The 27,423-nt window shown below is 37.7% G+C and overlaps 1 pseudogene across 1 annotated transcript in view; it reads right to left on the reverse strand.

The window, feature by feature from the left end:
- LOC145489377 (DNA topoisomerase 3-alpha-like) overlaps window positions 1-27,423 on the reverse strand; it is a 65,053-nt pseudogene that overhangs the window by 11,191 nt on the left and 26,439 nt on the right. The window lies entirely within an intron of this gene.

A 27,423-nucleotide genomic window follows, 5' to 3' on the forward strand; every position in this document is an offset into this window, starting at 1 on the left:
AGAAATTGTTGAATACTGGGAGGGTGTGAAACTTTCGGAATAAAGAATTACCAAGTGCGTTTAGACAAGCACATCGGAATAGTAGGTTTGAAAGTTTCTTACTGAATACCACATTTCAGAAATAAGTTAATTTACTAGCTCTCTCGTTCGTCGTTTTTGTAACTGTTTTATGTTGTCCACGCGGGTCTGAACTACAGGTCACATTCCACAGGTCAGAGTACAGGTCACTGTGCTTCAGGTAAATAAACAGCACCAAGATTCAGTCTCCTAGCCCTAATTAGCCCTACTAATTTGCGAAAATGTTGTTTTAGATCGAGGGAAAACTTTTGGCATAGTTATTCATCAGTAGAGTAGGGATTTCTACTCTTGACCTGTGGAATGCGACCTGTGTTTTAGACCCGGTTTGTTGTCCATTGCTCCGATGCTCTGAGTTGCTAAGGATATGAAGATCTGACTGACTTAATATCAACAGTTTTAAAATTACGTCAATAATATTTCCTGAGGATTTAAATTCTTTTCTCATGCACGAACAGTCTGTTTCAATACAATCGCTGAACTAACTGCTCGTGAAGTTTTTAACTGGAGTTAATTTAGGCGGTTTTACTTTGGGCGCGGCTTTGTTGAGTTGTTATGCAGCCATCCTTGTCCTTTTCTCCAGGATTCATTTCTAATACATTTTCGGGTAAGTAATATCAAAACATTTCGTTAGAATTTCAGACATAAAGGCAGATTTGAGTTATAATTGCATTGTGACTATTGTTTATTTATCCTCATGTTTTCATAATTTGCGTGAAATCAGAAATTACTTGACGAATATAGAACCAATTTTGAACAAACTTGCTTTGAATTCTGGCGAAAAGATGAAAACTATCTCACTCCAAATAAAATACTTCTAAGAGAACATTAAGAAGTTTGTTAATGCAGGCGATATTGGCCGACGTTGTGTGGCCGGTTTCTAACTACCTAACTGATTGACCTACTGAATATATTTTTTGACAGTTTCGTCTCTCCCGCCTCGCACTAAACGAACAGAGGGGTATCCAAAGGAAATGTAACCATTATGAGCAGCCGTGTTCAGCTTTGGAGCTCCGTTCTCTCCTTATCAGCCTCTTTATGCTTGTTGCGATCAACCCTAATTTCAGGTAAATTCTAGGTTTTACTTTATCTTTAATTTACAAGTATGATCTGACCTTATAGCAAAGTTTGACTTAAAAATTCTGACTAAGAACAAGTAGCTATCACGATAAATGTATTGTTATGGTTCAGTTTCACCCTTGCTACAATTCTAAATATTGTTTTTGTTCTAGTGTATGGTAATTTAAATTAAAACGTGACCGAAATCTTTTTGGATTGCAGGTTGTGGTTCTTGGGCTCTAGCGCAACCTGGAAGTTGACCACAGGAAATGACTGATTTCAGATAAATACATTGTAGTTTTGTTATTTGTTCGTCGTTTCCCTGGTAAACGATTTAATTCAGAGCAATATTGATCAGGAAATACAATATACCCCCAGAGTTCCAGAACTAACACGTTTGTACGCAGTAAATTTTCTAAGCAAAAGAAAGCCAGTAACCACTATAAAGTATTGTCTTGATTTCAGGCTAGCGAATACAATATAATAGCCTGAAAATAGAAACATTGTACACTAATTGCAAGACTGTACTATTGAATAAAAGGAGAAGTACTTCTTTTATTGACATCTCTCTTTTTTCCAAGGTTGAACACAGAATGCATTGAACCCGGAAAAAGCAGCCATTTTGGATTATACTGTGTTACCCTTCGATGCAAGCGGACGACATCTGAACAGGTAAGCTGGTCATAATTTTCTTATCTAGCCTCTTCTGTCTTACCGGTATATCATTTACAGTCTCAGTCCAAAAAAGAAAATAATTAGTTTTCTTTTATCATGTTGACTACATCCTGAGGGAAAATGTAGCAAAAAAATAATAATTTTATACTGCTTTGTGCGTTCAAACGCTGCCTGAGTAACATTTATGCTTTAAATGTCTCTGTAAACCGCTAGCTCTGCATTGTTTTTGACCAAATTCCTAAACCTTACGAAATTTAAGTCAGTATATCAAAGCTTCCTCTTTTCTTTTTCATGTAGGTTTTAAGAAAGATATGCTGAGAGAAAACAAGTCCATTTTGTACGACAGTGCGTGGCTCTAATGTTCTTTGGTACAAGTTAAGTATTGCAAACATCTTGGTTCAGATAGACCAGATATTATCTTCGCAGTTTTCTATTCGTTAACTGAGAAATGTTGTCTAAATGTACCACCAAAAGCTCAGCAGTAACGTTCATAAAATATTTTTTGCCGGTTTTAGAAATTTATCTTCAACTTGCCTCTCTTGGTTTCTGGCAAATTTATGAAACGAAGGACTGAAAATTTTCCAGTGCAAGAAAAGCAACTTCGTTGGCTCTTGGACTCAGTGGTTTCAATCAGTAGTTCACTGCTTGCTAATGGCTGGAAACTACTTTTTCTCCACAATAAGTCCAGCATCTCAAATTTTCCATTTTTTTCGGTTTCAGTCCAAAGTTAATATATCTCCTTCCATGTCAATACATTTCAAAGTATCTTGAAGAGAAAATTTTCAACTATTTTAATATCCTCGGCAGAACCAGGAAGTTTATTTGAGATTTGCCAGCCAACAAAAATGTAGTGTTTTCTTAAATAATTATATCATACAGTATTGATACCTGCTTTAAGAAGTCACTGCAGAATTGTCTGCTATTAAGTTTATAAACACGACTCGCATTTGTTGATGAAAAAATAGCTCGTTTTATGTTTAATCTCCTTTTTGCCAGGTGAACTCGGATACTGAAGAGAAAGTGTGGCCATTTTGGATTGCAGTGTGTAATTCTTGGACGCTGGTGCACTATGACATATTGGCAAATATCTTTTAATTCAGATAAGTTAACCCTTTCTTTATTTTACTTGAATTTGTCGTTGACCACCTTAATAACTGTAATCCTGTAGAGAAATCTGATCGGGAGTACTGAAAGATGAAATCTTGATCCTGTGGTGAGCGTGTGGCAAAGAATTGAACATCTCAGTCTATGACGGGATTCGAAGCTATAAACTCTCAGATACCGGTTGGGCAATGAGGAATTGTTCTGATGTCCGAACGAATTCTTAAAAGTAACACGATTGCGAGAAATTTGTTCATTAATTTCAATAACGTAATGCTTTAGAAAAGCACTTTAAATGTGTATTTAGGGGCAAATATTCGAAATTAACACAACTGGAGATTCGATCACCGTTGAAAAGTATCTTAATTTGTTGCTCTTTGCTCTTTTTATCACCAGGTTGAATGCAAACACCGTTTCAATAGAAAGTGTAGCTTGCTGGATCAAAGTGTATGACCTCTTAAAACCTAGTTCAAGTTTACAGCCATTGGAAACACCCTTTTGCAGATAAGTCGTTTTCTTCTCTGTTTACCATTGAACGGTTTCAGTTCAAAGAGTGATCAGAGTCTGACTATATCAATGCCTTGCTGACCCTTGTTAAGCATCTTGGAGAGAAAATACTGGAATCAGGGTATATTGTAATCAGTAAGAAGAATTTAATTTGTGACGTGATATTTCTGTCAGTGACACAGGAACTCGCAAATGTCGCCAGTTTGATTTTTGCGGGAGCTCCGGCAACTATCCACCAAACTGTTTCATCGTAAATCCTCGAATTAGCGCAACGGGGCGCTTATTTCAAATTTAGGACAAGACAGAGGGGGCGCTTATTCGAGGAGAGACGCTTATTTTGGCCGATAGGAGGGGCGCTTATTCGAAGGGGACGCTTATTTTACGGGAGGCGCTAATTCGAGGATTTACGGTATCTAAATTTACTTGTTGAAGATTGAAGACTTGTCCAACGACGTAATGAAATCATTAATTATTATAACTTTCGTAAGAACATTGTGAAACGGTAAGTGTTTAGCGATACAATCAATAATAACCAGCTTTTTTGTTGATGTGTAATTTCCTTTTTTCTTCCAGGTTAAGTGTCCTTTCAAACGAATATGTAGTCATTTTGGATTGCAGTGTGCTAGCTCTTAGACCCTGGAAATATCTCACTTCAGATAAGTCGTTTTCTTGTTTCTCTAGACTAAGTCGTTTACCATTAACGGCTTCAATCCAAGAGTGATCAAAATATACTCTCATCGTACCTCTCTGTGTTGTCAAGTTTGTTCCAAAGAAAATGTTACCAAATTCATAGAAATAACAACTAAAGAAACGTGTGACAATCAATGGGGAAAATTAATATTTTGAGCTTGAGACTGAATTGAAAGGTTGAACAACGCAATTTGTTATTTTAAGGGACAACTTGAAACGGCCGAATATTCTCCGCAATGCAAATTTGAAGTCCTATTTCCTGACATTTTGAATTCAAATTTAACAGAACAAAAACCTGGTGGTACTAGTAACTGTTACAAAATTACTTTTGTATAAACATTGTGAAAAACAACGATTCTAAAGTAGCATTCCAGCTTACTCTCGGCTTGGCTTTGCGAACGAAGATTTAAGAAGGGAGTGATCCACTTATGCTGCAGACAGAGAACCGTTGACGACAATTTACGAGAACAATTCCAGTTTAATAGAACAATGATAATTTGCAGTGCGAACAATGCTTTCCTTATACGAGGCCGCAAATAAACTTTAAAGGCGATTCATTTAATTTAGAGAAGGAGTTGCCCAAAATCAATTGTGTTTTAAAATAGTATTGTCAGACCTTCAAGAACGAACAGCAACTTAATTTTATAACGATTGATAGAGCTCATGACTTTATCGGCGTGACAATTATAACTGTGCTTTGGTAAACACGATCATTTTTTGGTCATTTATGTTCGAGGCTTGACCAAAATCCATATAAACATGCACTACGTTTTCGTCTGTATAACTGATATAAGTACAATGCTAAACATGGAGGTGAATGAAAAAAATATCATCGACTAGGGCAATTCAGTGTCTTGCTACACCATTTAATATGAACATTAACTTTTAGAACAGAGACAACAGAATTAATTTTTCAGGTGGCTGAAAATATTTACGAGCGTTGTTTGGTTTCAATACTTGCCTGTGTCCGAGCACGACTGCGCTCAAGCCTTGAGAGAAAAGTCATGTTTTCGATGTAGCGATGTTTCACTGACATGGATTTCAAAGTGTAGTTTGAGTATTTTCCGTTTTCTCAAGAAAACAACAGTTTGTTCCATGTGAATAAAGTTTTTGTCTCGGTATTCAAACAAACAACAAACAAATAACATTCCAGCTAGAATAAATATGTGACGCTATTCTCACAGGTAGCTGAAATGATAAATTGAAGTAATGGTCGCGATACATTTAAAAACAAAACAGCAAACAAAAATGGACTCTGAGAAAATAGATAAACAAGTACACAGGTCAAAGGGTGTCAAAGCTACTGTTTATACGTATGAAATGTAATAATGAAATGGAAAGTAGATAAAATCGAAAACTTTAGAAAGCTTTGAATTTACATAGTCTGTTAATTGATGCGCGCCCACTTTGCCGCTTCCTTGGAATGTCGATTACCGTAAAAATAAACAATCTTCAATCTAAGGAGGAGTCATAGTATTGGGATCTGCGCGCACCAATGATATGGGACAATTTTGCTATTTTTAGAACAAATTGCGCCAGCTGACGACATATATCCGTACGGATCTACGCACATTTCGTGGGTTCTCGCGTGGATGTTGTCATATTACGTCATGCCACGTGCTCCCATCGGGCCTCGGGAGCTTGAAGTAGAACCTCTGGTATCCGCCACATTGTCCGCTCGTGTTGTCGTGTAGTATCCGTTGCGTTGTTAAATAAAGAATATAGAAGGCAATATTGTGACAGATGTTGTCTTGTTGCGTGATCAAAAGGCGAGAGTTGTGAGATTCTGTTGCCGATTTTTCACAGCGATGACAGGGAATAAGAACCAGGGCGCTTAAATGTAGTTTCATGCTCTGTTCGAACTAATGGAAAAGGTGAGTTTTTTTCAGGACCGAAAACAAGATCAGACTTCAATTTCGCGCTGTGAATGAAAAATATTTTCTCGCGCTAGTTGTTCACGTAAGCTTTTGCTTGTTCTGACTTAAGAATAAAGCTTACGCAAGAAAACTCTCCACTCTGGTATTGAGGTAATTTGTGAATTTCTCAAACAATCATAACCAAAACCTGTTTTTGATAGTTTCTTATTGTTTCTGCTCGTTTGGCAAGTTTGCAAAAGTTTTTGGAAGGAAAGTCTGACGCGTACAAGTAGCTTCAGGGCGTGCACTTTCAAGTCCGAGTCGCCGGTGTTTTCACTTGTCAACAAATCTTTTGTGCTGAGATTCTCCAACAATTTTCATCAACGCCAAAAAGCTACCAACATCATGTGTGTTTCTTGAAGGTAGTGAAATTTTATACTGCGAAAATAAAATACATAACTCAACCAACACTGAATCGAAATCGTTGTTCGAGTTGATTAAAGAAAGCGTCATCGTAACTTTGCTGATTATTTCTGCTGTATTCACATATTTTCAGCTAAGCTTTTAATATGTTCTTAAACATTTATCAACCTGAAACATATTTAAAAACTAGAGATATTGTATGAGTTCGATGTTCGATGTTCGATGTTCACTCGAGAATGCGGAAGTCCAATTTGCCATGTTTACTGACTGTACAAAACACGCATCGGCGGGCGCTCTTATTCATCGACAACAGACAATTTATTGGATTTTTACACAAACAAAGCTTAGCAGTATCTACAGTCGTAAGATAATTGGACCTTGATGAAACATCAAGCGTTGCTTACAATTCAGGCTAAACGTAAACTTGCAATTTTTTATTGCTTTCGGTCGCGATAGAATCTGGCGAAATCCCCGCCAGCGTGTGGCAAGAGGAGGGAAACTTTGAAGTCCTAAAACGCTGCTATATCCAAATATATCCAACTAGTTTTTTGCTGTGTTGTGGAAAAGCTATTAATCTTCAACATATCTGAAGTTTAGAGTGGAGTAATGTGGAGCTCTTGTAAAAGAAGCAGCGGAACACAACTTGCTCGGTGATATAAAACGGGACACACCTAAATTCGACAGTGTGTAATACTTCAGTCAAATTGGTGCGCCTTACGACGACAATACTTAAGCAAAATTTGAATAGACATAAACCCGCTGAGTTGTGGGCCAAAAGCATTAAAAATTTCGAGAATTTCAGACGCTATTTCCTGCGCGCGCGACATCCGCAAAAAACCTCGCAGCGTGTACGCGCGTGTGCCGCGGGTGATGTTTCAATTTGTTCTAAAAATAGCAAGATTGTCCCATATGATAGGAACAACCCCAATACTGGAAATAGCGGGCGCTTACGGTCTCCCTCCCCGATTATGGCTCCTGATCTAAGCTCATTTTAGCAAATCAGTGTATAATTTTCACATCGATTCGACATAGGGAAGATTAGGGAAGTTATTGGAAAACGTTATTATATATCAGAAGCTTAAAACTAATCTCACTTACAGGAACCGTGATTTTACAAGCAGTATTTACAAGCAGTATTACTGAGTAAAGGTTTCAAGACATAATTATCATTTAGCCTTAATTTTTGTTTTGGAACTTTTGAACAAGCCTTTTGAATTTTAACCATGTTCGTCTATCCTTTGCAGGGCTTAAGTTTTGTATCACTCGACTTCTTTTGCAGAGAAATATTGTGCCACGGCCCATCCAAGGATGCCAATAGGACAAGTGGAAATGAATATGTCAGTTTCTTTCTTAAGGTTTGTTAAGTGCAGTTCAGAAAACCTGAAAAAAGACATTAAATGCAAGTCATTTCTTCCCTACTGGTTCAGATCGAGGCAGAGCGTGTTGTTGATCATAAGTAAGGAAACAAGGTCGTGTCAGCATGCCAGCAGAAGTAAATAGTTGCTGCAAAGTTAAAGTTTTAACTTTGAAAATTACATTTACAATTTTAACTTTAAAATTTCTAGGTCCAAAAATGTTTTCTAACAAAAGAATTCACAAAATCAAACAGTTTTTGTGCTTGACAACGGTACAGTAATCTGTTTATCATTAGTACAAATCTACCGGATTATACTAATGCAATACTGCATTCTGATTGGCTAAGGTATATCTTGTACGATCATTACTAATCAGTGGTTGAAGATTGTCTCCAAAGAATGATAATCGTTCGGACAAAGCTGAAAGATGGACTCAAAAGACAGTTCATTCTGCGCTCGATAACACTATGGTGACGTTTTAAAGTGCAGAGATTTAATTGGCAATCATTTAGTAAGAGTTCTATATTTAAACAACTAGTTTATTTTGCTTAGTATTTGTTTATTTTTTTCTGAAGCCAAAAGCCAGCGTTACCTTGTGAACATTTCATTATATATGAAAGCACCGTAAGTTTTATTTGGAAAGAAAATATAGAACAAGTAGAAGAGTATCGCAGCAGCACCCTCACTCCGACAGTTCATCGCATAATAATACATGTTGATTCAGCGTGACACATTCTGATGAGCTGTTAATATTTGATTCCATCAACAGGTAGCCTGAGGAATAGTAAAGAAAGTGAACAATGATACACCACAGCGAACAACTGGTTAAAAAAAAGACAAATGCAGAAACACTTTCAAATAAACTTTCTTTGAGCTTGGAAATAAACTTTAAGAAAATTACCTGTACTCAGTTTATCGTAAATCTGTCGATCCTCATAGTAAGTTACGATGGAATAGTTGATTAACAAATGAAGCGGACGTGAATATATATAATATCAAGTCTGTATGAGGGAAGAATAAAAAGATAGAGATTTTCGCAAATAACGAAAGTAAACTTAGCTGATGTATGGAAGGTGCAAAGAGCAAATTAAAGACTAGACTCCAATAAGCTCTTAAACCTTCCTGTGATAAAATATTATTTAGAAAATAACTGTAGAAAAAAATAGGCCGCAGAACCAGAAAGGTGAATGCGGTTAAACCTGTGTCGTTGTCCTTTACTTTGCATTTAAATTCAGTTCAATCCAATGAACATTGCTCATTCCCAAAGCAGAGGGCAATGCCAGAAAAAAATCATCAGATAATCAAAAAATCGTGAGATACCCCCACACGAGCCATTGTGCACAGTAGTTTATCTTCGGCCAAAAATCCCCCACCATCTCACAGGAGAAGATTGTTCGAAGAGTCTTAATTCCTGTCCCCCAAAACCCCCAATCCCCTGTATTAAACAATCGCGAAGGAGGATTAAATCTCGTCCATAATCCTTTACTTTCCTAGAAAAAATATTTGGAGAGGAAGTTTAACTCTCATCTATAATCCTCCATTAATCCTTTAAAGTTCAAAAAGGGGTTGTAATATGAGTTAGACTTCCTCCCAAAGTACTTTTCTCTGAGAGGGTTAAAGGTTAAGAAGTAGCGGTAAGACTAAACTACACTGTGTCGACACTATGGGCATAAATAAGCAGTCTAGTCTTACAGCCATTTCCTAAACCTTGACCGTCTTAACGAAAATTACTTTGGGAGGAAGTTTTACTCAAAACGGTAACCACTTTCGACTTTTAAGGAAAGATTAAGAGATTATGGTTAAGACTTTCCTCCAAATTTCCTTCCTAGGAAAGTAAAGGATTATGGAAGAAATTTATTCCTCACGCGTGATTGTTTCATTCAAGGGAGTGGAGGTTTCAGGAACAGAAATAAATGCTCTTCGAACAATATTCCCCAGTAAGATAGTGGGGAATTTTAGCCAAAACATAAACCACTGAGCCCAAAACATCGTGTAGGGGTATCTCTCACTGACAATTTTCTTGAGGCACTGCGCTCCACTTTCGGAATAGAACATGTACCTTGGATTAAACTGAATTTAAAAGCAAAGTAATTCTCCCTCCAAGCAAGGTAGACGATAATCACTGTTAAAAATAAAAACATTTGCACTTTATTTATTACGATTCCTGGGGTCATTAACTAAAGTGAATACATGAATAAATTAACCATGGAAAGAGTCATCTTGCTCCCTACTACCTCCTCTGGGGAGGAGGAAGGAGGGAAAAAGAGTCATCTTGCTCCCTACTACCTCCTCTGGGGAGGAGGAAGGAGGGAAAAAGAGTCATCTTGCTCCCTACTACCTCCTCTGGGGAGGAGGAAGGAGGGAAAAAGAGTCATCTTGCTCCCTACTACCTCCTCTGGGGAGGAGGAAGGAGGGAAAAAGAGTCATCTTGCTCCCTACTACCTCCTCTGGGGAGGAGGAAGGAGGGAAAAAGAGTCATCTTGCTCCCTACTACCTCCTCTGGGGAGGAGGAAGGAGGGAAAAAGAGTCATCTTGCTCCCTACTACCTCCTCTGGGGAGGAGGAAGGAGGGAAAAAGAGTCATCTTGCTCCCTACTACCTCCTCTGGGGAGGAGGAAGGAGGGAAAAAGAGTCATCTTGCTCCCTACTACCTCCTCTGGGGAGGAGGAAGGAGGGAAAAAGAGTCATCTTGCTCCCTACTACCTCCTCTGGGGAGGAGGAAGGAGGGAAAAAGAGTCATCTTGCTCCCTACTACCTCCTCTGGGGAGGAGGAAGGAGGGAAAAAGAGTCATCTTGCTCCCTACTACCTCCTCTGGGGAGGAGGAAGGAGGGAAAAAGAGTCATCTTGCTCCCTACTACCTCCTCTGGGGAGGAGGAAGGAGGGAAAAAGAGTCATCTTGCTCCCTACTACCTCCTCTGGGGAGGAGGAAGGAGGGAAAAAGAGTCATCTTGCTCCCTACTACCTCCTCTGGGGAGGAGGAAGGAGGGAAAAAGAGTCATCTTGCTCCCTACTACCTCCTCTGGGGAGGAGGAAGGAGGGAAAAAGAGTCATCTTGCTCCCTACTACCTCCTCTGGGGAGGAGGAAGGAGGGAAAAAGAGTCATCTTGCTCCCTACTACCTCCTCTGGGGAGGAGGAAGGAGGGAAAAAGAGTCATCTTGCTCCCTACTACCTCCTCTGGGGAGGAGGAAGGAGGGAAAAAGAGTCATCTTGCTCCCTACTACCTCCTCTGGGGAGGAGGAAGGAGGGAAAAAGAGTCATCTTGCTCCCTACTACCTCCTCTGGGGAGGAGGAAGGAGGGAAAAAGAGTCATCTTGCTCCCTACTACCTCCTCTGGGGAGGAGGAAGGAGGGAAAAAGAGTCATCTTGCTCCCTACTACCTCCTCTGGGGAGGAGGAAGGAGGGAAAAAGAGTCATCTTGCTCCCTACTACCTCCTCTGGGGAGGAGGAAGGAGGGAAAAAGAGTCATCTTGCTCCCTACTACCTCCTCTGGGGAGGAGGAAGGAGGGAAAAAGAGTCATCTTGCTCCCTACTACCTCCTCTGGGGAGGAGGAAGGAGGGAAAAAGAGTCATCTTGCTCCCTACTACCTCCTCTGGGGAGGAGGAAGGAGGGAAAAAGAGTCATCTTGCTCCCTACTACCTCCTCTGGGGAGGAGGAAGGAGGGAAAAAGAGTCATCTTGCTCCCTACTACCTCCTCTGGGGAGGAGGAAGGAGGGAAAAAGAGTCATCTTGCTCCCTACTACCTCCTCTGGGGAGGAGGAAGGAGGGAAAAAGAGTCATCTTGCTCCCTACTACCTCCTCTGGGGAGGAGGAAGGAGGGAAAAAGAGTCATCTTGCTCCCTACTACCTCCTCTGGGGAGGAGGAAGGAGGGAAAAAGAGTCATCTTGCTCCCTACTACCTCCTCTGGGGAGGAGGAAGGAGGGAAAAAGAGTCATCTTGCTCCCTACTACCTCCTCTGGGGAGGAGGAAGGAGGGAAAAAGAGTCATCTTGCTCCCTACTACCTCCTCTGGGGAGGAGGAAGGAGGGAAAAAGAGTCATCTTGCTCCCTACTACCTCCTCTGGGGAGGAGGAAGGAGGGAAAAAGAGTCATCTTGCTCCCTACTACCTCCTCTGGGGAGGAGGAAGGAGGGAAAAAGAGTCATCTTGCTCCCTACTACCTCCTCTGGGGAGGAGGAAGGAGGGAAAAAGAGTCATCTTGCTCCCTCGTGTTGTGCGTGTTTGGGCACCCTGTTGCGACATATTTGGTGTTTTTTTTTTAAGTATGAGCCGCCAGGACGTAATATGTGGTAACATATATCAACAGGGTGACCAAGCGCGCGCAACATGTTACGCACAACAATGTTGGGATATGTGAGGTTGACATGTTGCGATCATTTAAAGGGGTTTTGATCTGTATTTATTAACATACTGTTTCAGTATTTAAATAATGGACAAGGACACAAGATTTGGCTGCAAACTTAGTTTGCGGCTTGTTTATATATCTTTTTTTCGTTACTTAATGTTCTAATGGATTAGAAGGTTTCACGAGCTTTTTGTTGTGAGTCCTTTAATTAGCCCTTACACCTTCTTAACACTAGGAAAGGCTTTGCGAAATTTCACTTAAGTATTGTACTTTGATTCACATTGTTTCAGTGAAGAAAATGCTGATGAAAGCTACCTTGCATGTCTTTTTTATTGATTAAATAGCTTTCAAAAATTCAGTAATGTTTTCCCAAAAAGTCACTTAACTCTTTTCGAAGACTTGCTCACCTCCTTTTTTTAACACGCTATTTTAAGGTGGTTGAATTTAATATTGATAAGTGCTGCAGCCCATTTTCATAACGGATCTGTCTAATCTCTGTGAACCTGTTGACAAGAATTATCATTATTGATCAGTTAGAAGGCAAGTGTAACGGCTATCTAGACAATTGAAAATACGTGCCCTGAGAGGTTATATGCTAATTTACCAACCGTACTGGTTAACCAAGAATGAGCGCAACAATTTTAAATCTCTATGTCAAGTTTTTCTTTCTTAATTTCTTTTCATATACACAAGCTATTCGTATCTTTTAGGTTTGATAGGTTGCCATCAATATTTGGGTGCTACTTTATCGCCAAATCCGTTAACCAGGATTCTATTATCATTCTATAGAAAGTCAAGTTAACAACGTGTTGTGCTAAAATGAACAAGAACCGTAGATCTACTTCAGCTACCTTAAAAACAGCAAGGAACTCACATGGTATCTATGCATACACTGACTAAACTTATACTAGAAAATTCGGCAATGTTGTCAGATTTGATATCAAGACAATGTCCTACACAGTTGCTTTATTTCTTCATTCTCATCACTTGACTTTTTGAGAATGTTTTAAGACAGCTAGGAGAAATTGTATGTTGATTTCTAGTTCTTGGGAACTGAAAAGTTCATTCAGTTCTACCTTGCCGCTATTTTCTACGTGACGAACACATTGCTCTTCCACTGTCAATTTTAAACCTTTATTATCCGTAAGACAAAGCATTTAACTTGACTCATTTACTATTTTATAAAGTGCCCATGAGATGATCTTTCGAGCTAAATCAAGCCATTCTTTAAGTGAACCTCAAATTACTGTTTATTTGTGTAACTGAAGTGTGAAGAAACATATTTTAAACTCAAAATTGGTAGAAAAAGCTCTATTTCGTTTTGGAGACTGATGGCAAAATCAGATTTGTAAACTATCTCGCTTGTCAGTTTCCCACTGTCAGACATTTTAAACAGAGTGCGTTTATTTCCTCACTGAACTTGTCGTGTATAGTAAATCATTTTATACAGAGAACGGGTTTGTTGGGGAATTTGATGCCTCGCCGACACCTCTCTCAAGACCGTAGCTAGAAACGCTCCAAACATGCATGGAGTTACCACTTTTTATCGGTACTAACTGGAAAATTTAATATCCGTTCACGACAAACAGGAATATCTTATTATTCCAGGCTATATTCCTTCCAGGAATCTTAAAGGTACTGAATAATTTTAAAATGCCTTAAGTTATCCCGCAGCATTTCTAACAGAGTGTTGCCAAATTATTTGTGGTTACAATAAAATAATGGAAAATCGAAAACTAATCATCATTATGGAATAATATAACTTTACTTCTTGTTTACTTTTGCAACAAAGTGGGCAGCACTATTGAACGTTGGAAATGGATAATTATAACTTAACTCACGTGTCTGCAAATCGAACATCTTACTTTTTAATTGTCATCGTACACAAAGAAATTAGAAAAAAATCAATTATCGAGAGTGAAATTTGCCTTCCATCGCAAAAGTGGTTTTGCACGACAACTCGTTTTCAAAGAGAAGGACAACGTAAACTCGGAAATGGCCTATTCACTGCTCCATCAAGACAATGATCCAAAGTTGATGACTTCCTTTTTTCTCATCATCTTATTGAAATTAATATTATTGTAATTAACTGAAATTAATTGAAATTCTCATCATCTGCAGAAAGGAGAAATGAGCTGTCGATCACTATTTCTTGGAAATAATAGAGTTCATTTCTATAATCGACATAACACGTTTCAGCGATGAACGACTTTTTAACTTGAATTTGTTATCGCTTTCTAGGAACAATACGTGAAAACTGGAGCGGAGAGAATGCTGGAAAATCACATCTTCGTTTGCATCGAAATCGCAAAGATATCTTTCTCTTGAATTTATAAACAATCCACCTCTGAATTATAGTTCAACAGTTTCTCACTTTTTCTTCTACAAATCACCAGTTAAGAACTTCACAACCTTAACTTTTTTGTACAGGACGCTTAAAACAAAAGTACTGTTTTTCCTTATTGGATTTTTTTTCCTATTTTGTTGTTGAACATCTTAGTCGTCATTTAGTTTTTTAAAAAAAAAAACATGCTAAGTCGAGCTGCCACAAATTGCAGCCGCTTCATTTAATGCTCTAAAAAACGACTGTATCGAGATGAAATCTACACAATATGCCACAAGAACAGTTCTTACAACCTGTCTGTGGGTAATTTATAAAGCCAGAATTCCTAAATCAAACGTAATGGTTATTTTGGGAGCATTGATTTCCCTTCTTGAACATGTACTGCAATTTTGGTGTCAAGATTGAACTTAAACAAAGTTTTCAAACACGTAATTCCAATTCTTTTCTCTGATCTTTTCCAATAAGAACGCCGCAAAGAGCTTGTAAATTGTACATTTCTTCTACCAAGCCTCCTCTTTAACAACGCATAGAGCCAGTTTCGTCACGACACACGACTGAAAACAATCTGCTGCTGGTGTTTGTGGCGCTATTTCAGCCCACAATGCGAGCGATTTGACAAAATCTTACGTTTGATATTTCTTCCACTTAAAAGTATGAAACATTCAATACTTAGTTGCTACATTCTTTCTCCTATATTTTTATATGCAAAAGATGAAAATTTGGCAATAAATATTGTAAATTTTGACATCAAGACAATATCTCATAGTTGATGTATTATTTATTCTCATCACCTGACTACTTTGGCAATGTCTTAATTCAGTCAAGAGATTTAATTGCTGATCCACTGTCAATTTTACAACTTTATTATCCCTTGGCTCATTTGCAATTTTTAAAGCGGTGCCCTTGAATTGAGCTTTCGAGCTGAGTCAAGTCACTTTTTTGTGCAAGTGATGTACGAAGAGTCAGTTTTCAACTCTAAATTGGCAAGAAAGCCGTCTATTTATTTCCCCTTCTGCTGGTATATACGTAACCAAACAGTTTTGTAAACTCTCTCGCCTGTCACAATTTCCCTTTGTCAAACATAGCCATGATACATTTATTTTTTAGTCATGTGATGCAGTGAACAACCGGGTTTGGTTTAGAATTGATGCCTCGCTGACATCTGTCTTCAGACCCTGTTAACGCCCAAACATTGAATTCACCACTCGTGGAACACTTACTTTACGGAACACTTACTTTTCGTATCAGCTCTAGCTGGAAATTATCCGCTCACGAAAATCAGAAACACTTATTGTCAGATGTCACCAAAGAAAAAAAAAATAACACAGGAAAATTGCGTTAACTGCTCTCGGAATTACGCTAAAAGAGGCGGAGAAACAAATCATTTGCAAGCAGTTATCTCACAAAAGTAATGTGATTATAAATTTGAATTTACGGAAATGTCTTACGAAACACCGCCCTACGCTCCCAGTTACCCGTGTGTTCTAACTTTCCGGACATTAGGGAGCTGAAGCAAACCACGACGGCAACGGCAACGAAAACTTTTGGACGGAAGGGCAGTCTAAGTCACGTAGAAATTTATTAATCTAAATATTGTGTTGATAATGATTGCTTTTTTTTTCGAACCTTCTTACATTGCGTAGCACAGTGAAGGCAAGCGCTAATGTGACTTTGACTATTGTTTTCCTATAAAACAAAAATTGGAAAAGCCAAGTAAATGGGTCAAGCTAAAGAAAGAATTTAGCCTTGACGACAAGCAAGTTTCAGAGGCATTTCTTCTGCCAGTGAGGACTGCTAATGAACCGTATCTACGCTCCTTTCGGTACAAAGTGTTGAATTCTGTTCTGTATACTATTGACCGCCTGTGTAAAATAGGATACGTTTCTAATCCCAACTGCACCTGTCATCAGCTAACGGAAACAATATCCCATATTTTGTTCGGTTGTTCTTTTTCATATTCTTTTTGGCATGAGGTTAATGAAAAAAAATCAAGAGTTGCAGGAGCCTCTCGCTCACATATTGCGATATTATTGTTGGGTCTTTTGAGGAGAAGATGGATCTATTTAATTATATAGTAATTTTAGGAAAATCTTTCTTGGACTTGTCGATGTAGAGAAACATTACCTTCCTTGAGCCACTTCATAAGAATTTAGGCAATTAAATATGAAACCGAAAAACACATATTTCAAATCGAATAAAACGAATTTGTTTAAAGAATAGAATATCTTTCAGGAAACAATTTTAACTAATAATTAAAGTAGACAACGCTATTATTAAGGAAAATCGTTAAGTTAAATAAGTATGAAGATAACAATTGACAAAATCTTTTTTCTTAATTAATTCAATATGGTGTCATTGTTAACTTCTGTAAACCAAACTTTATTCGTTCTTCTGTAACTTAATTACTGAAAAAAGAATTGTAATTGATGTAATTGTGGAAATAAAAAAATCCCAAATGAAGAAAAAAAACATAAAACGGCAACGAAAACGTCACCAAACAAAAGATTTATTGAGTAGAACAATGGCTGTGCACGTGCGTTTTAAATCTTTGTGCATTTTGTAGCCGTGACGTGAAATGAACAGGTTTTGTGCATTTTGAAGAACGTAGGTCGGGATGGCAAATTTTTTGTATTTCTTTTTGGAATGGATCGCTGGCATTACATATTTAGTTTGAGCAAGTTTTAAGTACTGATTGGCGTACGGAGCAGATATACAGATTGTTAAGAGATTAGAAATATCATTTTTCTTTCCAGGAGTCGTCCCTGGCGTAGGTATCGTCGTTATTTAAGCTAACTATTTCATTTCCTATCCACAACTCAAAATTCATTCTTTCATGTATGAAAAACACAGGTTTTCGCATGCAGTTTCTAATGAAATTGAAAACAAAGTAATGAGTTTAAAACCAGTCAAGAAGTATGATCTTTTAAGTCGATTTTAATAAATGACGGAAATTCCATTTATTAATTATATAAACTGTTCCACGTCTAACTGACCTTTTATCATGTCTTTAATATCGATGTATTAACACAGTTTTAATTTTCTTTTTATGATCAGTTATAATAACTCATGATGTATTCTTTAAAATTAATATTTTCTGAATATTTTAGCACAAAGTTCCCTCCGATAGATAATACGGCCTGTCAACAATGCTCCTTTCCCCATCGGAATGTCATTCAAAACGTTTTTTCCCAAGTAAGTACAATTTTCTTTTGTTAAATTTTTAAATGAACTTCAGTTTTCGGCTAACATTGTATCACAGAAATTTGATGAGAGAAACTTTATTCTTAGAAAGAGAACTCATCGCCGCAAATTGCGAAAAAACGTTCTCTCTGCGAAGTTTAACCTGTAGACCTAAATTAAGTCATAAAAATGTTTTTTTGAAACTTTTCGCTCTTTCTGATCTATCTACGAATCTGTGAAAGATTTAATCCCCCATAGAAGGCATTGTACAGATTTTGAAGGGCCAATGTCGAAATATATTCTGAAATCCCCTATCAACGGTCACTATTTTGGCTGTTTTCATTCTTTTTTGGGGGTGGGGTGGCGGGAGAGGGTCAGTTGCAGTATTCAAAAAAGTATCCTTACGTGATTTCATAAGCATGACGTTACGGAAAAAAATTTACTCAGGGCTCCATAGATGTAAACATTATGCAAGTAAAAAACAAGTTGGGAACTAATTTCAAAGGCACTTCAATAAGCTTGTATACTGTGGTATTGGTAGAAGTCATATTGCCAAATCCGGTGTTAAAAAAGTCCAGTGACGGTATGAAAGTTGTTTCATGGAATCCTCTTACAATTGCTTACCAAGTTCATTCAATAATCTCCCTCCAAGTAATTAAGAAGGAATCCACAAGACGTTCGAGTAACAAGTGGAAAACAACTTTGTACCGAGATTATTCACATCGTATAGCAAACCTCTGTGCGACTGTTTCAATATCTTCTCAAACGAAGTTATTTCTAACAACACCAAATGTCCAAAACAGATTTTGAAGTTCATATGAAACACTTGAAATTACTGGTGAAATGAAACTGTTGTTGACATGTTACCTTTGTTTGCACAACTTCTCTGAACTTTGAAATTTATTTTCTTACGTCTCCATGGGAAATTGTTTTCGGTGTTATTTCAGGCAACTATTTATACCTCAAGCTTTTAGAAAATGTAAAAAGGACTGTAATATACTTACAAATATTCTGGAAGAAGGTTTTTGTCCAATAAAAACTGAAATTGGTCAATTTCCCCTCGGATTTTGTCTTAATTATTATTGTAGAACTAATTACCGATTAGATCTGAATAAGGAGATTCTATTCTATGCTTAATTCAATGGGACGTTTTCATGTGACGTCATCAAGTTTTAAAATCCAAACCTAACGAGCCATCAGAGTTTCTATCCTCATCAGGCATAAGAGGTGCGAAAAGTATATATCTTCGCAACATTTCAGCAGAATAACGTCCTACGTTTGAAACAAATGCACTTTGAATTTTAGAGTTACGGCAGTGCGGGACATAAAGCTACGATCGCGTTTGTCGAAAAATATATACTTATCTCATGATTGTTAGCCCTTCGTGCAATAAAAAAGTAGTAGTAAAGTGTTAATTTATAGGTTTGTGCAGTGCAGGCAAACAGTGGCCTAGATAACCAAATAAGCTCCAGATTATCGCACTATTTTCCGGCCGCCATATTGGCGAATCTTTGCTGACTTCTTTTCTGACATTTTTCCTCATTAACATACCAATTTGCACAGAGAAGGTATCACGCTACACACGAATTGACTACAACAATTTAAAGAGCTTGTGAAACTTAGTAACTGGTGAAGCTTTTGGCTCTTTGGCTGAAATATTCGAGGAGAAATTGGCTTTCAAAAACTACAAAATTTCTCGGTGGCAGAAGCGCTAATGAGCTTATACATTCTTCGTAAAATTTTGAGCCTTTAAACCCGCCTCGCTCAAAAATTATGCAATACATCGAGTTCAAATTCCTTGACACGGTTGATCGTGCTATGTTCTTTCAATATTCAGAACTAGTGTTTTGGTAGATCCATCAGAAACTGTATCACTTATGGAGCAAATATTGTAAACAAAGATTCGCTTATTGGTGTACCACGGAGGTACACCAATATGGCGGCACCATACTGGGCTCTGTAAATTCGTGCAAAACATTTACGCGAATATCTGAAGTCTGGGATACCGCATAGACCTAAGACCGCAGGTGCCTTCTTTATTTATCTTCTATAAGATCGCATTTTCTATGAGATGACAATAAAAACGATCTATTGTAGTCCGAATGTCTGACTAGCTGTGCCCATGATTTTTTTCAAGATTCAAAACCTTTACTCGACAAAAACAAAACAGCCTTTCCAGAATTTTTGTGAAGATTCAGAATCCTTCTTTACTCGACAGAAACACAAACAAAACAGAAGAAGCCCTTTCTAGAGCGATCTTATTTTAAATTTAAAAGTAATTTTAATACGGTTGTACTCAAACAGCGCTCTTACAAGTAGTTTGCGATGTGTGAGAAGTGACGAACTGGAAGATTAAAACCTTTCAAGTAAGATACTTCACTTTATATTCTCGAGAATACTGCTCAAATGTAAAGGATGCATACAGACAAAACAACAATTCCATGTATCATTCATCTCAGGCTTAATGGGAAACATAGTGAGCATTCACGAGTTGATTTTATTGACAAGCCGCGGTCATGTCTTAATTACTACCCCTTCCTCTTCATTTAAATTTTTCTCGAAAAGAAACCACCATTGATTTCAATTAAGCAAAATATTTTTTCTCTTATCTGCATTTCCGCAACTTTTGGTTATGGTCTTCATCAATACCTTGAAAAAAACAAGAATTGCGAGAAATAATATTCGATAGTTTCAGGTTGACATTCAGCATAACGAACTGAGTGGTAACTTTTAACACGTCCCATGCTCAAAATGTTTTTTCATATTGTTTTAAATGTTAACTCTGAGAATTTAGTTTTTCAAAGTGGTAACTCTTAAGTACATCCCATGTTCAAAAATGTATATTCTCGTTACTGATTTTCTCATATTGTTGTTAATATTTATTCTAAGAATTTGCTTCTTCATCAAGACAATATCTTCTAGTTAATCAGTTTCTGAGATTTCCATAATTCTTACACTGAAACTGTTAAAAGTTAACGAGAGTAGAAATAATGTACTTATCTGAGATTTGATGTTTCCAATAGTCAACTTGTGCCAGAGTCCAACAGTACATTGCGATCCAAGATGGCTGCCCTTTCTGTCAACAATGATATATCAGCCGCATGGAGCGAGAAAGACAGAGAAAAAAGAATATTTAATCAGCACTACCTTGTCAACTAAAAAATTTACAGCAGTGTCAGATACAGTTGATAACTATGTAAATGCAGAAAACAGTAGTGTTTTGATGTGTTTTCGAATTTTAGCATTTTCTTCAAAAATGAAATAGAATGATGGGTTGTATTGTTCGCGCTTCTAAGAATCCAGGATAATGCTTTCTAACTTGGGTAATAATATAAGCTAGCTATTAAAATTGGATTTAATGATTATTAAAGAATCTTTCTTATGACTATTTACGTCGAGGTATTCTCCTCTTCACCTAAACGTTTTCAGACGCTTAATTCCAAGAACGTAACATGAAAAGAAAAGTGTGAGATGTTCAATTCCTTCACATAATAACTCCACCCCCCAGGCGAAAATGATCTGAGCCAACAAAAGTCCGACCCAAAGTCCTTCCAAACAAATGGTAGTCTCATTACAATTATTATCGAACATAATACAGTGCACGTGTATTGTACTGATATAAATTATGGCATTTTGTGGACAACAAGACAACCGTACGCTTATATGCAGCAATGGCACGAAACTTGAAAATCTATCAATTTTACAATCGGAATCACGATTTTTAACACTTTTGGGGTGTAAAGATAGGAATACCATTATCTACTTATCTGAGATGAGATGTTTTTCCAATAATCATTGATCGTACGCCAGAAGTGAAGCTCTGCACACTGCCATCCAGAATTCAGTTAACGTTGATGAAATTCAAATAATTAAGGTTGATGAATAAATCCAGAAACTCGTGAACTGTCCTTTAACACATCTTTGGTCATCCTGGAGATAGCAGAGCACACGGCAGCATCTTAAGTTATTTAATCACCTAGGTTTACTTACGATTATTTCATGGTCAGATAACTTGCTCACCCCAAAAACCTGTTCGCATGTTGTGGTCAGAAAGTTGAACCATAATAAATGGCCCTCTCAAATGAAAACAATCGATTTGGAACAACTCTTCATCTTTCATGTATTCTATTCAACTTGGTAGTGTAAGAATGAGTTTATAATGAAGGATAGCCGCCATTTACGATAAAAGACTTGCTGCAAGGTTGATAACGAGATTTACTTACTTTTTTAATTGATCCTCTTCATTCTCTGTGGGACACTAAGCAGCCACAATCCATCTACATTTATCTCTATTTTGTACGATATGTCGTTGCTCATTGAGCTCATGGCAGGCGTCAGGTTGTTTTTCGCCAACCAGGTTTGCTGTTGCCAGTTGGTGTCCATCTCTAGGTAACCTTGGAAAGTGTGTGGTCAATCCATCGGATTCATCTGCGTTTGATTTCCATGACAACATTCTGGCAATAAGTTTTTCTGTCAACGGATCAGAGATAAAGAGCAATATTCACTGCTTGCAGACATTGAGGTCAATTGTTTTGAATTTAACTTTCTACAACCAAACAACTCTTTGTTTCAAAAGCCAACTGCTCTCATGTTGGCGAACAAATAACAATATAGCTAGTCTAACGAGCTTGCAAATCTTTTCCTGCGCTGAGAATTTTTTCTATTTTTTGTTCATTTTTCTCATTGAATTACGCCTACAGGCTCGTCAGTTGGCTTCAGCTCAGATAAATTTTTTTTTTAGAATTAATAAACGAATTTGCCAGTGTAGTCAATAAGTTAGAAGTTCTTAGATTCTTGCTATGGATTTCAAAAAAGGTTTTTTAAAACAGAAAAACACGATCGCAGGAGGATAAACTGAAGCATTCTACGAATGGACTATGTAAAAAAAAAAAAAAAAAACAGTAAAACTTTAGTGCCACCAAATCGTAAGATCTTAGACTCGGTACTCGATTTCCTGTATTTGTAAGATAAATGAAAAATGTTTTAACTTAATAGTACGAAATAAATAATACGTGTCAATTTTGTCTGTGGGTTAATTTTAAGCAAAAATACGTCCAAACACGAGACTCGTCCATTAAAATTACGAAACATTCAGCACCAAGGTATACAAAATTACCAGCGACATGCACTCATTTTGAAATCGATCACATTCTTTATTAAATTGCAAACCGGTTCTAATGTTACGTCTGAATGCCTCTAAACTGGACTTAGCTGCAAAACTTCAAAGGATTATATTAAATGAAATCTAGCGACAACTGTGATTCACTTATCTGAACTTCAACGGAGTTGTCGTCAACATGAAACTTGCCAAGAGTCCATAGCTGGTCGTGCTACACTTCATTTGAATTGGCGAATGACGCCTGTCACTCCAATTCAATTCCTTTGGATACAACTTTGCTGCCTCTGGTCAATTCTTTTGAAAAAACAGGAAAGTCCTGGTTAAGTTTTTCGCGTGTTAACTCAAACAAAACGGACTTGAATGAGTATTAGTATCAGTTAACGGACGTCTATCGGCCTTGCACTTAACAAAACTCCCTCAAAATGTGGAATAACACTTTTAAACGACTACCAACAAAGTGCACGTGGTGCACTGCAGTGGGAACGAACTGAAGATTAGTTATAGGTTTTGATATAACTACATAACTGTTCTCTTCGTATCAGAGCAAAGACGGTTGGAATTTTCTGTTTTTATAACAGTTAAAAAGAGTGTGCGTGGTAGCGCTCCGAGGTGACGAAACAAATTGCGAATGACAAAGTCAAACGGCAAACCAAGCAGATTATCAAGCCGTAAACAAACATTTTATTAAAAATAATCATTCAGTTACTCACAAGAGAAATGTTTGCTATTCGGTTTTTCAACTTCGCCTAAATACGGTCTTCGGTGTCAAGGAAAACCACATGCACCTCGAAGCTTCCACAGCATTAAGGAAAGTTTTAATTTTACCATTAAATGATCAAATTGAAAGACGAGGGAAACAGCTAGGACACGTAACTAGCTAGAGAAAATGTGGACTTACCTGAAGGCAGCACATCCGCTAAGATATCTTCGCCCTTGCCTTCAATTCAACGGCGGCAATAAATAAAGAAAATATGGACTTGCCTGAAGGGAGCACAGCGACTAAGATGTCTTCGCCCTCGACTTCAATGCAACGGCGACCGACGCTAAAATGGGTGGGTCATTCTACACTTCTTTATATATACCCACATTAAAATTCATTACAGCCACGAGAAATATGCTTTGAACAAAAGAAATGCATCCCACGTTAAGATTGTGTGCTTTGAATTGTGAAACATGAGCAACTTGAAAAACACTCACCTGAAAGGAATTTTGATCCGAATATGCTATGTTTGTAGTTAATAGGCCAATTTTGATATATTAAAATTCTAACTTGGCTCCGCGAGGCTTAATGGAATAATAAAAAAGAAGTTCATTATTCATCCCTTAGACACGAGGCGGTCTCTTTTGTTTTATTCCCCTAAGCCTCGGAGCCAAGTGAGACATTTAATAAATCGAAATTGGTCTCAAACTGTCGAAACTCTCACAGACAAGAACACCGCGGTGAAGTGTCGTAAAACGTACGTTTGGTCCAGCTAAGTAATTACAGTTGCGTCATAATTCAACTTTAATAATGACGAAAATTATGCGCACGCAAATTATGACGCATACTCAGTTTTCTTACCTCTTTTTCACGTCTTTGGAAAATATCTTTGGAAGAAAAACTTTTCTCTGACAATGAGAACGCTTACGCAATCGCATGAAGATCTAACCGTCGATACAACCAACATTTTTAATTTTGACCGTAAAAATTCCTGCGGACGAAGTTCGCTGGAAAGAACGTGCTGCATTACGGTATTTTAATTTAGCGCGTCTATATCTAGAATTCAGTTTCTTTGTAGAATTTAAATCTTGCCATTTGTTCGGTTTCTTTTTAATATTTTCTTTAGTTCTCATAATTTCCCGTGATTTTTTTTTTTACGGAAATTGCCAAATTTAAGCTTATTTAAAGGAGCTCCGTCACCGTTTGCGTATATTGAAAAGTTTAGCCTCAATTTTTCAAATTCGTCGTTTGCAATCCGTGTTAATCTTCTCCATCCTTAGCCATCCTTGTTCCTTTATGGTTTATCATTATGTCTTTGGTGTTTTTCTATCTTATTAAACTGTTATTTTTCAGGTTTCCTGTACCCTCCGTATCTGAAGGTTTATCCTGTCCATTTGACGCGGTGAACCAGCTTTTTCACTGCAAAAGCACACAAAGGAAAGATTAACAAAGATTGCCAGAGATAAAGTTCGATAGACTGTAAACAAGCAGGCGCGGATCCATACCTGTTTCCAGCGTTTTACGGAAATCGATCACAATTTTCATAATAAAAAAAAAATCAATAGATATGTATATATTTTTAATAAAAGTAAACTGCAAGTTGAATCTCGAAAATAGTTTTGACATTTATTTTTTATTTATTCTTTTTTGCCAATTACCGGAAATAGACAAGGGTCATAGACACGTTCTGGCGGCAAAATTTTACAGCCGGGAAATCACTAGTCTCCCGACGGCGGTCACGCCATCACGTCATCGCCGCGGGCGTCTAGACCAAAATTTAATTTCCCCGGCGATTTATGGAATTCTGCTACTCGATTAGCCTGTATGATCATTCAACGTCTTTGGACAACGACTTCAACAAGAGTGTGGAATACATAACAACGTCAAGATGTCACAAATTACAGACTACGTCAGGAAAAAAGGTTAGTTCGGGTCTTTTTTAATAATGGTTGAGAGTAGACAAATGAATTTTACTGAAAAGTTATTTTCGTTCGGTATGTACACGCCTGGCTAACGTGATACCCAGACGTGTTTGTCTGGGCTGAAATTTTTCCTCTTTCTAATACTTGAACAAAAGATTTATCTTTGCAGTGGAAACTCGTTCTAGCAATAGCTTTGAGGCGACTGAAAACATATTTACGAAGCACGATGTTACAGACGAGATTGACAGGACTCGCCTTGCTGCACATTCATTACAACATGGACATTGACTTTGACGAAATAATTCGCAGATTTGCAAGGCTTCATCCAAGGAGAATGGAACTGGAAAATATATTGTCTGAGTGACTCAAAAAGCCAGGAAAGGGTACTTTAGGTAGTTAAAATTGAAAAAATTTCCTGGGGGAGCATGCCCCCGGAACCCCCTAGGAGCTTGCGCCTTCGGCTAACCCTAACCTTTTGCAGTAAATCGGTGAACATTTTTCCTAGATCCGCGCCTGTATGTCATACGTATATCTTGTGTTTTTGTTTTGTTGTTTGCCAGAGTATTGCGTTGGATTTACCTTTTTGATATCTCTGCCAAGTTCAGTTTTAAAAGGTCTGTCGTTTTACACACTGACCCTGTTGTTTCTCAATTCCTCTCTGAATCCTGTTATTTACTGCTGGAAAATGAGACACATTCGACACGCTATCATAGACACACTGCGAAATATATTACAAAGACATAACCAAGCAAGCTTGTAGTTACTAGACAGTCCTGTTGTAAGAGTAAGTTTAGAAGCATTATAATGACTAACTTTTCATTTCGACCACGAAAATACTTTTTGGGAATTTTGCTTTTACTGATAGAACATAATCTGTGTGCATCCGGTAGACGCCTGCTAATATATGATGAACAAATATAAAATATCAATGTTTTTAATGTCAGAATAACAATTAGCTTATTCTTATCTTACTTCTTTCTTGAAGTCTATTGGTAATCAAATAAAATATATCTGTTGTAAAAAGAAAAATCGTTTTTTTAGAAATATTTTGGTTCCATTTCTAAGGTAGCGGCATGGGGTAGGCATCTCCGGGTTAGTGAATCTTCAACAACCAAATGATTTTTCGTGTTAAGGAATTGTGAACTCTATCGTCCCTATAAAGTCGATGCATTCGTATAATTAATCTCAAATTTATTTCTTGAGTGCAATTTCCTCCTCCCCCCCTCCACCCCACCCCCCATGATCAGGAGTAATTCTGGTAGAAAATCAAGAGAAGATCAAGGTATTTTGGATCTCTCTTGAAAATACATACATGTTATTTGCCGGCTGGGAGGTCCGTATGGTGAAAAACCGTGACAGAGGTCTTGAAAATGCTGCCCAAGGCCGCAGGCCGAGGGCAGCAGTTTCAAGCCCGAGGTCACAGTTTTTCACTATACGGACCGACCCTAAGCCGGCAAATAACATATTTATTTTTACAGGATTAAGTGCCATTACAGCGCCGAGCTACAAACAACCAAACAAATTCTCACAACTTCGAAATACTCAATTGAATTTACTTACACTGACTTTCCTTGCCATTTAAAAGTGAATAGAGCTAAACTTTCGTTGGTTAATCGTCGATTGAAGTATAAAAAGGGCGAAAGATTGACGATTACCGTCGGTTCACTCAGGAAAATTGACCTACGCGACAATTTCACCCGCGCGGTTTCCCGCCGGTACAGTGACCGTGGTCAGAGATAGGAAAATCCGGACCGCACTAAGAACCAATCAGATTGCAGGATTCGTTACCGTGCCTTCTTGGCAAAAAATAAATCACGATATGTCCTTGACATCATTGTGCCGCCATTTTAACAATCACTTCTTATCCACAAACTCAGGTTATTCTTATAAGTAGTTTTTTTGAAACTTATTTCACAATAAAAACTAGCGATAAAAAACGACGTTTAGATCTCTCTGAGGCTCCCAGCCACTGTGGAAATAATATTCCCAAGGCCGTTGCTGGCACAGTTATCCAGAATGGTTCGAGACTAGCCGATCCCTATGGCCTGCCAAAAACCCACAAGCGACAATTAGC

This window comes from Orbicella franksi, chromosome 6 (assembly GCF_964199315.1).
Source record: "Orbicella franksi chromosome 6, jaOrbFran1.1, whole genome shotgun sequence".
NCBI lineage: Eukaryota > Metazoa > Cnidaria > Anthozoa > Scleractinia > Merulinidae > Orbicella > Orbicella franksi.